The 16426-nt window shown below is 35.2% G+C and overlaps 1 pseudogene; it reads left to right on the top strand.

Annotated features, from left to right (window-relative positions):
• The first annotated feature begins 11814 nt into the window (after positions 1 to 11814).
• LOC125614749 lies at positions 11815 to 14738 on the top strand (annotated as a pseudogene).
• Positions 14739 to 16426: the final 1688 nt, after the last annotated feature.

The following is a 16426-nucleotide window of genomic DNA, read 5'->3' as shown; positions in this document are numbered from 1 at the left end:
ATCATGAAAACAAACAACAACGTGTTGGTGAGAATTTAGAGAAAAAGGTACACTCATACACTGCTGGTGGGACTGCAAATTGGTGCAGCCAATTTGAAAAGCCCTATGGAGATTCCTTGGAAATTTGGGAATGGAACCACCATTTGATCTAGCTATTCCTCTTCTTGGACTATACCCAAATGACTTAAAAATATTATACTAAAGGGACACAGCTACTTCAATGTTTATAGCAGCACAATTCACAGTAGGTAAACTGTGGAGCCAACCTAGATGTCCTTCAGTGGATGAATGGATAAAAAGATGTGGCATTGATACACAATGGAATATTACTCAGCATTAAAAAAATCATGGCATTTTCAGGTAAATGGATGGCGTTGGAGAAGATAATGTTAGTGAAGTCAGCCCGTCCCCGCCCCGAAAAAGCAAATGCTGAATGTTTTCTCTGATATAAGGGGGGGGGGGTTAGTGCAGTAGTGAGGGAGAGCATGGGAGGATTAGATTAATTCTAGATAGGGAAGAGGGGTGGAAGGGATTAGCAAGGATGGTGGAATGTAATTGTCATCATTATACAAAGTACATGTATGAAGACTTGAATTGGATGTCAACATACCTTTTATACAAATGGAGATATGAAAAATTTTGGTATATATTGTATTAAGAATTGTAATGCCAGTTAAAAGAACATGTATATTGGCATAAATTGGCGAGAACATACTTTGTATAGAGATACAAAAATTGTGCTATATATGTGTCATAAGGAGTGTAATGCAAAAAAATAAATCGGTTTTTATTAATCTCTGGAGAATTCATACTGGAGAAAAGCCCTAAAAATTTAAAGAACATGGCAAAGCTTTTAGAAGTTGTTCAAACATCAAACTCCTGAAATTTCATACTACAGAGAAGCACTACACATGTAGCAAAAGTTCAAAGATCGCTTATTAAATATCAGAGAATTTGTAGGGGAGATAAGCTCTATAAATGAGAATATTGTTCAAATACATTTTGGATGATTCAACTGTATACCATATCAGAAGAATCAGCAGAGAAATTTTACATTTACTAAATAAAAATAATAAAGAGAAAAATCTCCAGCAGTTGTTCACATCTTACTCAGCCCCTGAGAATTCATACTGGTGAGAGTTGGTACAAGTGGAAAGAATGAAACAAATTTTTCTCCATTTCCAAAACTTTACCAAACATAAGGGAATTCATAGTGCATAGAAACTCTAAAAAACATTAAAAAAAAGCCTATATTCAAATTGAAACTTTCTTCATCTTAAACCTCATTCTGTATTAAATTTTGAAGACTTTTTTTTCCCAAAATACATGCCTATATATAGATAACACCAAAATATTTACCACAAATACAAAACCTTGAAAAATATTAAAAGTAAAGTCTTATCAAGTCCTTATATTTTAATTGACTTAAGAATTTGTACGAGAAGGCATTTAAGTATAGAAAGTGGGATATTGCATTTATATTTTGTTTAAAATTTATATAGCATTAGCTAATGTGGTAGAAATAATTAAATCCTCATAGTTTTCATACTGTACTGTGGATATTTCATTTCTGATTGAGAATAAATCATAAATTAAAGATGATTAAGTGTCTTCCTTTCTGGAAATTGGAGTAAACCTATTTTTTATGCTCTATTAAATCAGAGGAAGACCTATCCCAATAATTTTTAACCTGTATATTTTTTTGAGATTTTATAATGTTAATTTTTTTTCTTTTTTTGTAATGTGGACAGAACTCAGGGTAGCTTAGCCATTAAGTGATGTCCCCAGTCTTCAATTTTTTTTTTTTTTGAGGCACATTTCCTTATGGCCTTGGTAAGTTGCTGAGGCTGTTCTTGAAACCTCGACTATCTTTCCTGAAGCCTCCTTGATCACTGCAGTAATAGGCATCTGCCATCATATCCTGGTATTTATAAATTTTTAGTATAACCATGTTATTGTGGAATTTGTTACTAAATAAAAGTGAATATTAGCTTGCTAATCCGTGTCATGTATTGAATCATGTTACTGTCTTGGCATTCCATTTTACCAAAGATTCTATGTAACAGTAAAACATACTAAATAGTGACATAACATCTCTACCAATTATTCTAGAAAACTTAAACTCACTTATTTGGGGAATACAATTTGTATAAGTCAGATTGTTATGCATTTCTACTGCTTGTCATTATGGAAAAATGAAGGATATAGAGGCCACTGCATGTCTGGAGAGTCACACATCCTCCTAATAAGAGGGATTATGAATACCCCAGAAACTAGGAGTCACCAATTCATATTCTGTGGAAAGGAGGGTCACTGATGCTTTCACTGTTATCTGTAGTGCACTAGCCCATTTTGGCAATTGGAATGTCTGGTAACCAAAAATACTGAATAAAGCATGCAATTCTTCATGAAGTCTATAAGAATAAACTCAGAAGATTGACTGGATTGACTTTAGAAAGAGAGCCCAATATGAAACTACCTGTTTGGTCTTAGACAGACAGACAGGAAGGAACTCTAACCAATAACATGTAAAATAATGGTTGTAACACAAGAGATAGGTATGCATAGAATAATTGAAACTCCTACATAATTTGTTTCACTAGATTTTTTTATATTTAGATATCTTTTATTCTACATATAATTTGTAATGCTTATTATGTTTTTAGAGTATAAGATATATGGCATGGCATGAGCTCACAAAGCTTCTATACAATTTAATTCTAATAGGTCTGGATTATTATTGTTGTTGTTACTTTCAGGTCTTACAGGCACAGGAACACATGCTACCACACAAAAACAAAATTCTTATTCAAATAATCCACTAGACTATGTACGAGTCTTGTTTGAAAAGTAAAATAACTAAAATGTATCCTATATTTTCTCCATGTGTTAATCCTTTGGTCAATAAAACCCTCAGGAATATTAATTAAATTTAAATTGATTGAGAAATAAAAGTAATGCAAAAAAATATTGAGAATCTTTTAAACAGAAATAATGGTTGTGGTTCTTGATTATTATTTTCAGCTACATAATTGTCACAGCTATGCTTCTCTCCAAAGGATATGGTTCTACCTTTTTTTGTTAATCTCTACCCCTTGTCATCCTGCACAGGAAACTTTAAAAAATAATTTACATGTAAGAAGCCAAGCATTAAAGAAGCCAATCCCAATAAACCAAATCTCAAATGTTCTCTGTGATAAGTGGATGCTGGTCTGTATTGAGGGTGGGCTGGTGAGAATGAGAGAACTTTGGGTAAAGGGGAGGGAGAAATGGGGAGCGGTATGGAAGCAGGAACAATGGTGGAATGAGATGATCATCATTACCCTAGGTATATGTATGACTGCATATGTGGTTTGACTCTACATCATGTAACAAAGAAATGAAAATTTGTGCTCTATTTGTGTACAATGAATTGAAACAGGTTCTGCTACCATGTGTAACTAATTAGAATAAATAAAGAATCAAAACAGATGTATTCTAAATATGATGAGTGTGTGATTTCAGAGAGAGTTAGTATAACTTCCAGAAACCATAATAAGATGTTTAGTTTGAAGGAACATCTGCATTATATTATTATAATGTGTTAACACTTGATTTATTAGAGGCATTTTCCCAGGAGTGAAGAAAAAGCAAAAAACATCTTTATCATTATCGGTTTAAAAAGTATCCCATTCTATTTAGTTAATGAACATCTTATTTTATTTTTTTAAAAAACCATAGTTTCCAAGAAAAAATAAAAATAGAGAAAAGAAAACATGAAAGATTTTCACAGTCCATGTGCCTGCCATGACCTTTGCACTTCCTTGATGAAATATCTTAATAATGCTGTGAAGTGTACTTGAGGGGATCACTAGATAACACAGGTTTTTAGAATAGAGTTTTCTGAGTTCTAACTTTTATTTAAGTATCCTTACTGGGAAAATTTTAAAGTCACGGCCATCCCGAGGATGATGTGGCTGGCATTTCCCAGTTAGGGCTCTGAAAATCTACCTTGACAGTTACCAGCTAGTTGGCTTCAGGTGTTGATGTTTCCCTGATTTGTAAGTGTATTTTCTTCTCTTGTTTGCCTATCAATTTCACCTTTTTTTCTTGATTCCATATTATCACTAAATTAAATTGTATCTCATGTTAAGGTAGTGTCTTTAAGTTTCTCTTGGATCTGATCTTCCAAATTGAGTATGTCCACATGTATGTAATTACATACACATGCTTGTATTATACAATTAAAGCAGTATTTTTAGCATGTCTGTCACCTCAAATATTTTTTATTTGATGAGGAGAAAATTGAGAATGCTTTCTTTCCTTTGAATGCATAATGCATTATCAATAGGTATAGGTACCCTACTATATATTTGCCCCTCTCTGACCTCTGGTTTTATGTCTTTCCATATGCTTTTTTTCTCCTTTCCATGTTACCAACATGATTCTATACACTATGATATGATATGTAGCAAAGTTTGTAGTCACATCAGACTGATGGCACCCATTGATTTTGGACTTTCAGCCTCCAAAATTCTTAGTTACTTTTTTTAAATTATAAAGTAAGCACTCTTGGGTATTTTCTTATAGCAATAGAAAATTGACATTTACAGTGTCATTCAACATTATAAGAATTGTTTTGTACTTATCTGTAAGATTAGACTGTATATTTACCTGCCTAGCTGTATATGGGTTAAGATACTCTGTTTAATCATTTTATTTAAGCTTGATGGCTCTATTAGCATTTCTTAAGGAGTTTTTTTTTACTTACACTAAACTTCTCAACATAGAAATATGAAGCAGATTTTTCCAGGTATAAAATTATTGGTTGATAGATTTTGTTTAAAAAGTTTATCATGTCCTCCCACTGCCTTCCAATGTCCATGGGTTCTGTAGAGATATCAGCTAATTTTGGATGTTCTCTTGTATATAAGACAGCACTTCCACTCCCAAGTTGTTTCTCTCTTCACTTTTTTTTTTTTTTTTTTTTTTTTGGTAAATTAACTATAGACAATTCCAGAAACCACAATTCATGAGTTTTAAATTGCACAGTGTTCTGAGTATAATAATTGAAATGTCACACTATCTCACCTCCTCCCACCTGGGTTGTGAGTCACTGCTTTCTCCAGCATTTTCATGCCTTTTATACTGTTTATAAAAGTTCCTTCGTATTAGACACCATCACAATCTTTGTTATAACATTGATCGTCATGGTATTGGTGTACTTGTGCTGAGATAAAACTTTTATGTTTTATTTTGTTGCATTGTTAGCAACTTGGGAGCCTGAGAATGCAAGAAAGATCTTGACCCTTTACTATCTGAAAACATGATTTCCCCTGAGAACCTTATCCCATAATTTGAGATGTTATTAGTGACCCACAACTGTGACTGGCCTATATCACATAATCTGAAGAGAATGTACCAGTTACTAGAAAATTAAATCTACTTCATTGTAATGCCAAAATATCCAACCAGGAAGAAAGTGGAGACTGATTTCCATAGCTACATGTTGTATGCCAGTTGTTACTTTTATAAATTGCCCATTGTAAACAAGCAGACATTTAAGTTCCTGATTTCCTGGATTGATCCCAGTTCATTCAGCAACACAAGGTAACCCCATGGCCAGCATAACCTGAGGGGCTAGGTGTCAGTTCCTGGGGACAAAGAGGAACCAATGGAGCCACTCATTTTGTCAACAAGGACAATGCTATAAATCTCACCCATCACAAAATTAAGCCTCCATACCAAATACTCGATAAAAAAGTATGTATTTTTAGTGATCCTGGACTAACTTACCTGAACCTCTACATGTAGATATTTCCTTCCTGAAAATGTTTATCTCAATGTAATAAAGTTACATATTATGCCCAAATTATGGGGTCACTTATTTCAAAGAGATTTTCATTGTGTACTTATTTACTGTAAATAAACTTTGTTTTATGTAAAAACTATTTGTTTTTGCTTTGTTTCTGGGGTTCATACTCATGGCATAACACATGCTTTGCAAGTGCTCTATTACTGAGCTACACCCTCAGTCTAGTGATAAAGATTCAATTTTAATTCTGCAAAGAAAGTAGGTCATTGAGATTGGTAACAAAATCATCCAGCCAAGTTCATAATTGTCTGCTTAGAATTTTTTCCCCTAACAATAAAATATGATTCTCCAATACCAGCAAAACATTAAGGGGCTATGTCTCATTAACTGGGGAAACATCAAAACTACTCATGCCTACAGGAATGACACTTCCATCCCCATCTATAGATGTTTAGGCAGCAAGGCCTCACCTATATGTGGGCACCTGGCACAACCAAAGCTCATTCTATTGTGAAATGAAGGCACAAATATGTCAAAATTTCTTCTTCCTGTCTTGCAAAATTCTGGAAAATAGTGTCCAGAACCTGATGTGACAGTTTCTCTTTGATACACACATGAACATTGATGCACGTGTCCCATACTAAATGACTTGGGGAATGATGAAGTAAAATTCTTTCAGCACTGTTGGCACACTTACAAATTAGCACCAACTGCTGTAGTGACTCTGTTTTTTACCTCATTATTCTGGGATTTGGGGCAGGTACTTATTGCCATTTTGGCAATTGTACATCCCAGCATGGGAAGGCAGAGCAGCTTAGCCTCACAGAAAATAAACTTCCACAGGCTGATTTTAGCAGGTCAATTACAGACTATAATCAAATGAGATCTCCTAAAAAGACTTATTAAATAAGAAGGAGTTTCTAGTCCATCTCTAAATGACAATTCTAGAAGGGATTAAACAGTAAGAAATTAAAAGTTTAAGCCCCACTCTGCCAAGAGTACCTGCAAAAGGCTTCAAAAGACACACTTGTAAAGTTTTGTTTTCCTGAGATTCTTTTTTTCTCCTACAGTATGATTCCAAACAATGTGTAAAACTATAAGCATATATAAAAAAGTGAAAATATTTAATCTATGTTCACTTATTAGGTGTTGCAAAGGTTATTCAAGGTCATTTAGCTTTATTGTTACTTTCTCCCCCCTCCTAACACATAAATACCTCAATTTTTTATATTCTTCTCTTTTCCCTCTTTCCTTAAATTTTTATGTGAAACATTTTTTGATTCACAAATGCTCCACGACTCCTAGATTGAATAAAACACATGTATACTGGAAAATATAAAATAAGTCCTATTTTTATTTCTCCATGAGCTATGTGAATAAACAAAACACATACCTCAGAACACAGTTTAATTCAAACATAATCCAAGAATACATAAAACACTTTTCCACTGTACTGATCAAACAGATTTATCTATGGTAATTTGGGAACTTTAGGTTAAATATTAAAGTATTAAGTCATCTCATGCAAAATTGAAGGAAATTGTAGAGTCCAGGTCATACTATTACATAGATAAAAATATATCTGGAAGGTATATAAATAGTCACACTTGAATATTATTTGTGCTTTTTTTGGCTTATGATATTTTCATTGTTCTTTTTAATTCATCAGGGAGATAGAGGTACTGCAATTTTTATACACTTAATGAAGTATCTTTTATTTACTTTGAAATACTATAAAGATAATTGTAGAGCACAAAATAAAAGGAAAATGATGAGTGTGGGGAGTGGAGATGTGAATCAGGGTGTCTGATTACCTCATGTTTGTGCTATGCTTGTGCTGAGATTTCCTCTGTGTAAAATTACAGGGTTAACATTTCCCATTTGCTAAGGCAACTTGGTATCTCTGGGCAAAGGTCCCAAAGACATTAGTTTTAACCTTGAGATGGAAACATTGACTCCTAGAGTCAAGAGAATTCTGGGCATAGTAAGATAACCATAATGCTTCTTCAGCACTTTGACCTTCAAACATGTCTGCTAGCAAAAACTTTCTCACAAAAGAACGTTTTTATGATAAAACCTATATGATAAACATAGTGACAGTGCTGTGTCACTGTTCTTAATCAGAGTTCAGTTTCCCACCCTATCTTTCTTTTCTCTCTAAATGTTTGTTTTTCTTAATTCCATGTCACCCTCACCAGTTTCTGGATTAGAAGCTACACAGGTCGATGCTGATGAGAATTACTGAAGACTCATAATGGCAACTTATAATGAGTTTTATGCAATTGTCTCTGCCTTGTTAACCTTTTGTAGTGTCATAACTTTTACATAAAAATTTAAGAATGTTATTTTTAAAAATTTCTGCACTGCACATATGGCACATTGTAACAGAAGTCTTGTGTGTTCTGTGTATAAATTTTGAAATTCAGTATTTTGTTGAGATACCACAAATGCTTGTGAATGAGTGAGAATAATGCAGAATTCACCTCTCCTCATCTATTTTCAGAAAGCAGGAAGCAAGGTTATTTGCCCATTTAGGGTTAAAGTGTCATTTTCAACAAGAAAGAGATCACTTATGAAGGAAAAATGAGGAATTGAAGGCTGCCCAGGTTGGAAGCCCATGTGCCAGACATCGTTTTGAGTTCTGCATGGATGGCCTAGGCTGGACTTCAGATATTTAGGGAATGCCAAGTAAGGTGAGAGGCCATGTCCACCAGCATGTTTCTATGAAACTGATATTCTGGGTTAAGGGTGTATGTATTTAAACCTGATAGATATTGCCAATATGTATTCCAAGGAGCAAGTACATTTCACTCTGCCTTCACCAATAATGAACACTGTTTATATTTGCCAATCACATATGCAAAAACTGATGTTGATGAATAAATTTGTTTATTTTCAGGGTGAGGGAAGTATAAGATCTGAGAGAGAGGAACTGAATCTAATTGTCTAGTGATAAACAACTGGGTCCCCCCACCCCCTGCTCCAGGCCACCTTTTTTTATTTATTTACAGCCTGAATTCTTATCTAGTACAGATATGTTCTTACATCTATAAACATCCCTCCCATGAGGCTCTTTCATATTTTACATGGTTGCCCCATGAGATCATTCCTGCTTTCCTGAGTATACTGGATGCTATGAAGTAACTCCACAGCAAAACACCATCATTATTCTGTGCCAAATGCCAATTAAATGATTTCTAACCTTTTACCAATCCCATTGGAAAGCATTATATTTGACTGGTATAACACAAATTTGTAGCTGACATGACATCAAAATGTTTGCTTAAATTTGAGAGCAGCAAGCTCATTTCTTATGACAGTAGCTTCCAAAGCATTTAATTTAGTCTCAATCTTCTAATCAATGTTTACCTGACTGTAAGTAGGATAAATAGGATGAACACAGGTCTGCTTTTAAACCACAAGCATGTTTATTGTGGGACCAATTTGTAGGCTTTGGAAGTATTTTGAGAAATAAAGAAAATGAGCCTTTTGAAAGTCTTGGGACAAGGCTGTAGCAGATGTCAAAATAGAAACCAAAATAGATATCAAAGTAACTACTTGAGGTACAATAAAACCTACTGAACACCAGGGTCTAGTTATCTAGGGTTAGGGTTAGGGTTAGGGTTAGGAGTTGGGCATCCGTTTTAGGAGTTGAACTCCAGCATCAGAATACCACGGATCTGAAATATTAGCTGCAGGTAAAACAAAAGAGTGTTGGTATAATACAAGTTCTCCCTTTCTTATATTATACGTAGGGATGCATTTCATCACATTACATCTTTTACACATTGCATGATATCTTTCTTCTTTTTTCCTTTTCCAAAAATTAAAACATAAATAGGATGGACACAGGTCTGCAGACCAGAGCAGGGGGTTGCTTTACAGCTCCTATCAATAAAATCAGGCATGGGACCATTTGTAATTGATAAAGTCTGAGGCAGCTATTAAATGCCAAAAATCTTTTTGCCTGCTACCACCAGTGAAAGTCAGGACATTACCAACAAATCCTCCAGGAGTCATGGAATTTTGACAGAGCTGTTTCTTATCAATTCTGGGAGACCAATCCAAAATATATCCATTATTACCAGGAGCTTTATGGTGTACTGGAAAGACATTTGCACATTCCATCCATTCAGGAAAGGTACCAAGTACTATTTCAGAACAATTAGGGCAGTAAGGTATTGGTGGATGCTCCGTGGGAGAACACTGGAGGGGAGTCCCATTTTATTAACTGCCCAGACATATGATCTTAAGTCCAGGGCCAGTGTGTTTAAGTGCCCTGAATCCCACATATGATGTCTTTTCCCCTAAGGCTACTTTTAAACCACAAGCATGTTCATTGTGGGACCAATATGTAGGTAAATTCCCACCATATGCAGTATACTTAAATCCAATTGAATGTACAGGTATAATGTGTTTGAAAAACATCCCATCTTATGAATATCATTAGTAAATACTGGAATGAATTCTGCAGCCCACATAGCTGGATGTACTAAAAGTGGTTCTGGAAATAGATCCAGTAAGTTTTCCCATGAACTCCACTTACCTCAAAGCTCAATAAAGCCAAAATAGTCACAATATGGTGGTTGGAGACTTCACACTTCTCTGTTGTTTGACTATATGTTCAGCCTGATGCATCAGGCTAGTCAGTTGCCTGTACTGTGGCTCAAAATCTTTCATGGTGGTGGTGACCAGTATATTCATGTACCCAGAAAGGATGAGTTTCAGTTTCCTGAAAGGTACAAGCATGACCTTTGCCTCATATTGTTATGGAATCTGGTTTATTCCATTGTCGTGTTTGTAAGTTTCTCCACCAGACTAAGCCCGATAGGCCTACTCTAGTAGAAGCCGTGTGTTGCTGAGAAGGAGTGAGAACTTTGACAACATGATTTATAAATAAAAATTAAAACAGAGCATGATTTAAATGATTTTGTGGGGTTCTATCTACCCTTTTTTGTTTTTGTAAAGTTGTTGAAAAGAAGAGCTGCCATAATCTGGAGTATTGTTAGATTTAAAATTTAGAAAACAGCCCCCAGCACGGTATAATATATTTAAACAATAAGAAACTACTTAGTGAGTATTTTCCCTTGGCCAGGAAGATGAGCAAAAATCACCTTTAGGAATGTGTTTATCAATATAATCAAGGTTGTTGTTAAGCTGAAAAGAGCAGTGAAAGAAGACTAAGCTCCCATCAATTGTATGACTTAACTTTTGTCTTTAGTAATAAGCTAAACAATGAAATTATGAAATTGGGTCTGTATGAATACTGAAGTCAGTCTTATATCTTGTTTGTCCTTGATGGCCTTATTATCTTAACTTAGGTTGTTATATTAGAAATTATAATTGTGTAAGACATTAACAGGAAATAGTTGTAAAGTTTAAAAGGAAAATACAAAATGAAATTAATAAGAGAAAAAATATTTAGTTTTTCAGATAGCTGTAAACCAAGGAACTTATTTTTTATAATTCTAAACCTTTACTTAATTATGTATAGTATTTTTGCTTAAGATTACAGTAATCCTTACAACAAAAAAGCACATCCTGAACTTATATTTGTTATTTTAGGGGATAACTTAGTTGTGACACAGAAATCCTAGACTTTTTTGGGGGGAAAGGGATAGCTGAGTCTCCTTGTGCTCATTTGTAAAATGAGATCATTCGATTTTTTAAAGTGAGAGTTTCCAAAGATGAAGATCTTAGTCAAAAAATACTTTTGAAACTGATTTTCACAAAAAGCTCCCTTGTGAGACAACTAAAAAATTTTCAAGGTAAAATGAGTAGATTATGAGAGGTCTCATCTAATCAACAGCTTAATTCACTGATAAAGAATAGCAGTGCGCCAGCCAGCAACCTGCCTCACCACCGCAGGCATGCATACGGTCTTTTTGGTCCTCATGGCCCCTTTTCTTACACTCTCTTCTCTCTGGTGAGAGGAGAGAGGAGCCGCTCTCTCCAAGTGGTGAATTCAGGGGATCTAGCCCGAGCCTGCTGCCAAAGTGGCCTATGAGAGCTACTAGAGGATGCGATTGGGGAGAAAACCCCAGAGTCCCCATCAGAGAGGTGCTGACCAGAGCAGCCACCGCCAGAGAGGCCAGCCCACCGGTTCGCCTGTCACCCTGCCCTGCTCACAATCCAGCTTCTGCAAAGTGGACTAGGTCTTCATTGAATTTTGTGTTGAAGACAGTAAAGATGTTAACGTAAATTTTGAAAAATCCGAACTGACTTTCAGTTGTCTTGGAGGAAGTGATAATGTTAAGCATTTAAATGAAATTGATCTTTTTTACTGTGTTGCTCTAAATGATTCCAAGCATAAAAGAATGGACAGATCAATTTTATGTTGTTTGCGAAAAGGAGAGTCTGGCCAACCATGGCCTAGGTTAACCAAAGAAAGGGCAAAGCTTCATTGGCTTAGTGTGAACTTCAGAAATTGGAAAGATTGGGAAGAGGATTCAGATGAAGACATGTCTAATTCGGATTGTTTCTCTGAGATGATGAACAACATGGGTGGTGATGAGGATGTAGATTTACCAGAAGTAGATGGAGCAGATGATGATTCACAAGACAGTGATGATGAAAACATGCCAGGTCTGGAGTAAGGAATATTGTCGTCGCCTGGATTTTGAGAAAGAAAATTATTTCTCCACAAGATTTCATGCTTGAGAAAATTCCTGAGTTATAGCTCTAAAGGCAGCTGCTGTATTTGCCTCCTTTAACCCATTTTTCAACCTGTTCCCCCCGCCTTTTTAAAGGCTTCACTAAGGGTTGATAATGTACCGTTGTATGGGGCAAATTTAAGTCAGCTAAGGCACTATCCATATGCATGAGCATTTCCCAGACTGCCATGAAGCTGTGGAGGTCCTAGGCAATTGATAACAGCAGTTGTGATAAGTAAGAACATTTCACCTGTCTCCTTTACTTCATAACATAATTACTGAATGATAAGAAGCTTAGGGAAAGATAACTAAATTTTAGGTTTTAGGATATGGACTCAAGAGTGGCTGAAACAAATTGGCTGACACCTTAAACTGATAACCTGCCTTTCCTCTGGAGTACCCTACAGTATTGTTACACTAAAGTTTATTTTTCAAAAAATTTACTGCATATTATTGTATGTAAGTGATTATTTGTCAGTGTTCTAGATGTATCTTAGCTAAAACTAGTGAATGCCCTTAACTTAGATGGTTTTTGAAGCCTATACATTTGGCATTATTTGGCCCTTAAGCTTTTACATGTCTTAGCATGGAGGGCCAAGAAAGCTGCACATTGTTGCTTGAGAGTCTGTACATTTAGACCAGATTTGTGTTTGCACTGTCAGTATTGCAACTGAGTGAAAAAATTTTAATACACTATTGGATTTTTTTTATTTCTTTTTTTTTGGATTCAGCTTATATCTGGCTGAAAACCTCAATTTATGTTCATGACAGTGGGGATTTTTTAAAATGTCTACATTCTTTCTAATAAACCATTGGAAGACTTAAAAAAAAAAAAGAATACCAGCGCTACCTATGCACAGATGGGGTATGGTAAGAGAAGGTAGGTTACTGGGAGAATGCCTTCAGGTATGTAGTCTGTCTCTAGTTAGCAGAATTCTGTCTCTGCTTTCTGATTGCCATGTCCTGAACTGCTTTCCTCCTCCAAACTCTTCCACCCTAGTGTTCTGCCTTATATTGGGCCCATAGCAATAGACAACTTTCTATGAACTGAGACCTCTGAAACCATGAGTGCCAAGCGAACCTTTTCTCCTCTGTATTGTTCTTGCTACATGTGTTGGTCACAGCAATGAAAAAAACTGACTAGAAGAGATTTTTTATTTATTTTTTTGCTGAGAAGTAGAGTCATTTGTTTAATTAACTTAAGTAGCTGTGACACTTTTTGAATTTTTTCAGTTAGTGGGAAAATTTGTCTTTTTTTATCTGTTCTTTTTAGTCATACATGATGGTAAGATGTATTTTGTTAAATTATATATACATGGAGTATAAGTTCTCATTCTTCCATTCTTACATGATGAAAAAATTACATTGATCCTGTGGTCATATATGCACATAGGAAAATAATGTCTTATTTATTCTACTATCTTTCCTATTGCCATTTTCCCTTCCTTCCCTTTATTCCTCTTTGTCTAATCTCAAAACATTTTTACTCTTACCTTCACACCCCTTATTGTGATTTAGCATCTGCATATCAGAGCAAAGCTTTGGCCTTTGGTTTTTGGGAACTGGCTTAGTTTAAAGATCCAAACTGGAAAATAAACATTTTAGAATGTTGTAAGTGGAGTTTAGTGTGTAATTCTTGTGGGGATTCTGAAGTTCAGAATGCTGATAGGAGTCTGCAAAGACAAGAATGAGCTCAAGAGTTGCATAGGCAGACTATTAGAAATTTATAATTAGAGTTCATTCCCATTAGTTATGTCAAATAAGTTTTCTACCTTTTGCCCATACCCTGAGACTTTCTGTAAGGTTGACTTTAAAGATGATGGACTAATCGGGCAGAGAAAATTTCAAGACAGCACAAAATCCAGGCAGTGATCTTAATATTCCTGAAGGCTTTTAGTTTACTGTAACTATTACAAGCAGAAAACAGAGAAGAACTTTTTTTATTTTTCTAATTTTAAAAAAAGAAGTTTTTTTTTTATTAGAAAAACTTGGGTGTTTGCCCAGAAAATTGCTCGTAAATCTAGATCTATTGAATATGTAGTTTTTAAAAAGCATTAAAGTCACTAAGAAAGTCCTAGGTACATTAGAAAATAGAAAATATGGCTTGAAGGTAGCTCATAAATGGGCATACCACATCCATTTTAGGCTCAGGAGTATAAAAATAAAAATTACTTTGAAAAAAGACCATGGTAATACCTTTCTTGCATTGTGGAGTCTAGGAAGTGGCTTCACTATGCTGAGTAAAGCAGAAACTAAAGTGCTGCTACAAACAGGACCAAGAAAGCTTGTCTATTGCTTCAGATCATGGGAGACCGTGGTGTTAATCGTGTCCTTCAGTTCCTCAGGAATGCATAATGCTGAATTTAGGGGGTCAAGGAGGCTTCCACAGAAATTTCAAAGGAAGGCCTGTAGATGAGGAAAGAGTTTCAGGGACAGAATCCTTGTGGACTGCCCTGAGAGGGTGAGGCATGAAGATGTGAAAAGGAAGCTGAAATGAATATACCTGAGATTAAGAGATACCAGTACTGTGGGACATCTGCTGAGGAAAATTGAAAACTTTTGAGAAGAAACAAGTAAAGAGATGCTATGTGGTCTGCAATCAGCAAAGATATAGGGATGGAGCTACAGAATCTCTTTGGAGAGAATATCAGCATAGCATATTCACCACATCCTGGATGCCAAGCTGAATTTGAGTCTTGGTTTTATCTTACACCCTGTTTCTCCCTGGTGGAATGAAAATCTTTATTCTGTGCCATTATATATTGGATCTGGGTGACTTTCTTTTGAATTATACAAGGTTCAGGTTAAGTTTGCCTTTAGTCTCAGAGAAGACTTTGTACTTGTACTTTTGGGCAATGCTGAAACTGTTAAGATGATGGGGACTCTTAAAAATGAAATGGGCTTTTGTAAGGAGTAGAATGTCCTTTTTTGGATCTGTGGTTTCTCTCAGAAGCTCATGTGAGACTGTACAAAAAAAAGTTTAGAAGTGAAATAATTAGAATATGAAATTATATCCAAATCAGTGGCCTGTAATTTATCTCCAGTGAATTACTGGCTACACATTTATAAATTTTCCAGTAAATTGATGGATCTGGAGATCATCATGCTAAGTGAAATAAAGAAATCCCCCCAAAGCCAAAGGTTGAATGTTTCTTTCTATATGAGAATGCTAACACACATCAGGTGGGGGGATGGGGAAATAGAAATAGGAAAAACAGTAGAATGTATTGGACATAACTTTCTTATGTTCATATGTGAGCCCTTCATCAGTGAAACTCCACATCATGTACAACAGAAGAATGGGATCCTAATTAGAATAGGTTATATTCCATGTATGTATAATATGTCAAAATACCCTCTTGTCATATATAGAGAGAAAGAACAAATTCAAAAATTCACTCTAATTTTTGTCATTGAAATAAAAATAAAAATATAAGAAAAGACTCTTGAAAATTCCCAACAACATTTACATTGTTGAACTGGTGATCAAACTCTCAATGAATAAATTTTGGGGGATAGACTTAAAGCATATCCAATCCAGTATATTATGCCTCTCATTCCCTGAGATCATGTCTTTCTCACAATTCTAAATGAATTCTCTATTCTCTCGAGTCTCAAAATTTAGCTGGTTACAATATCACTCAAAATTATAAGTTCAAAGTCTCTTTTGAGATTTAAAGAATATACTCTTTCATGTTTGGGCCTATTTTATAAAATAAAGTTCCATACTTCTAAAATATGATGATACAGGACACGCATCCCTTTTCCAAAATGAAGAAATAAAGAAGTGAAAGAAAGGAGCCAGTCTCAAGTAAGAAAGAAATTCAGAGTGGTAGAGATTAAATCCCAAATCCCCATGACCACCATCGGGTGTATATTCTGGTGAGGTGTACTCTCCCAAGGCCTTGAAGAACTCAAGTCCTGGAACTTTGCTAGTTTCAGTGGCTGAAATCGAGGACCTTATGCTAATATCAGTGAT

The sequence above is a fragment of the Marmota marmota genome, unplaced genomic scaffold, assembly GCF_001458135.2.
Source record: "Marmota marmota marmota unplaced genomic scaffold, marMar, whole genome shotgun sequence".
Lineage (NCBI taxonomy): Eukaryota > Metazoa > Chordata > Mammalia > Rodentia > Sciuridae > Marmota > Marmota marmota.
Note: the sequence above shows the minus strand (reverse complement) of the source record. Positions and strands in the feature narration are given on the sequence as shown.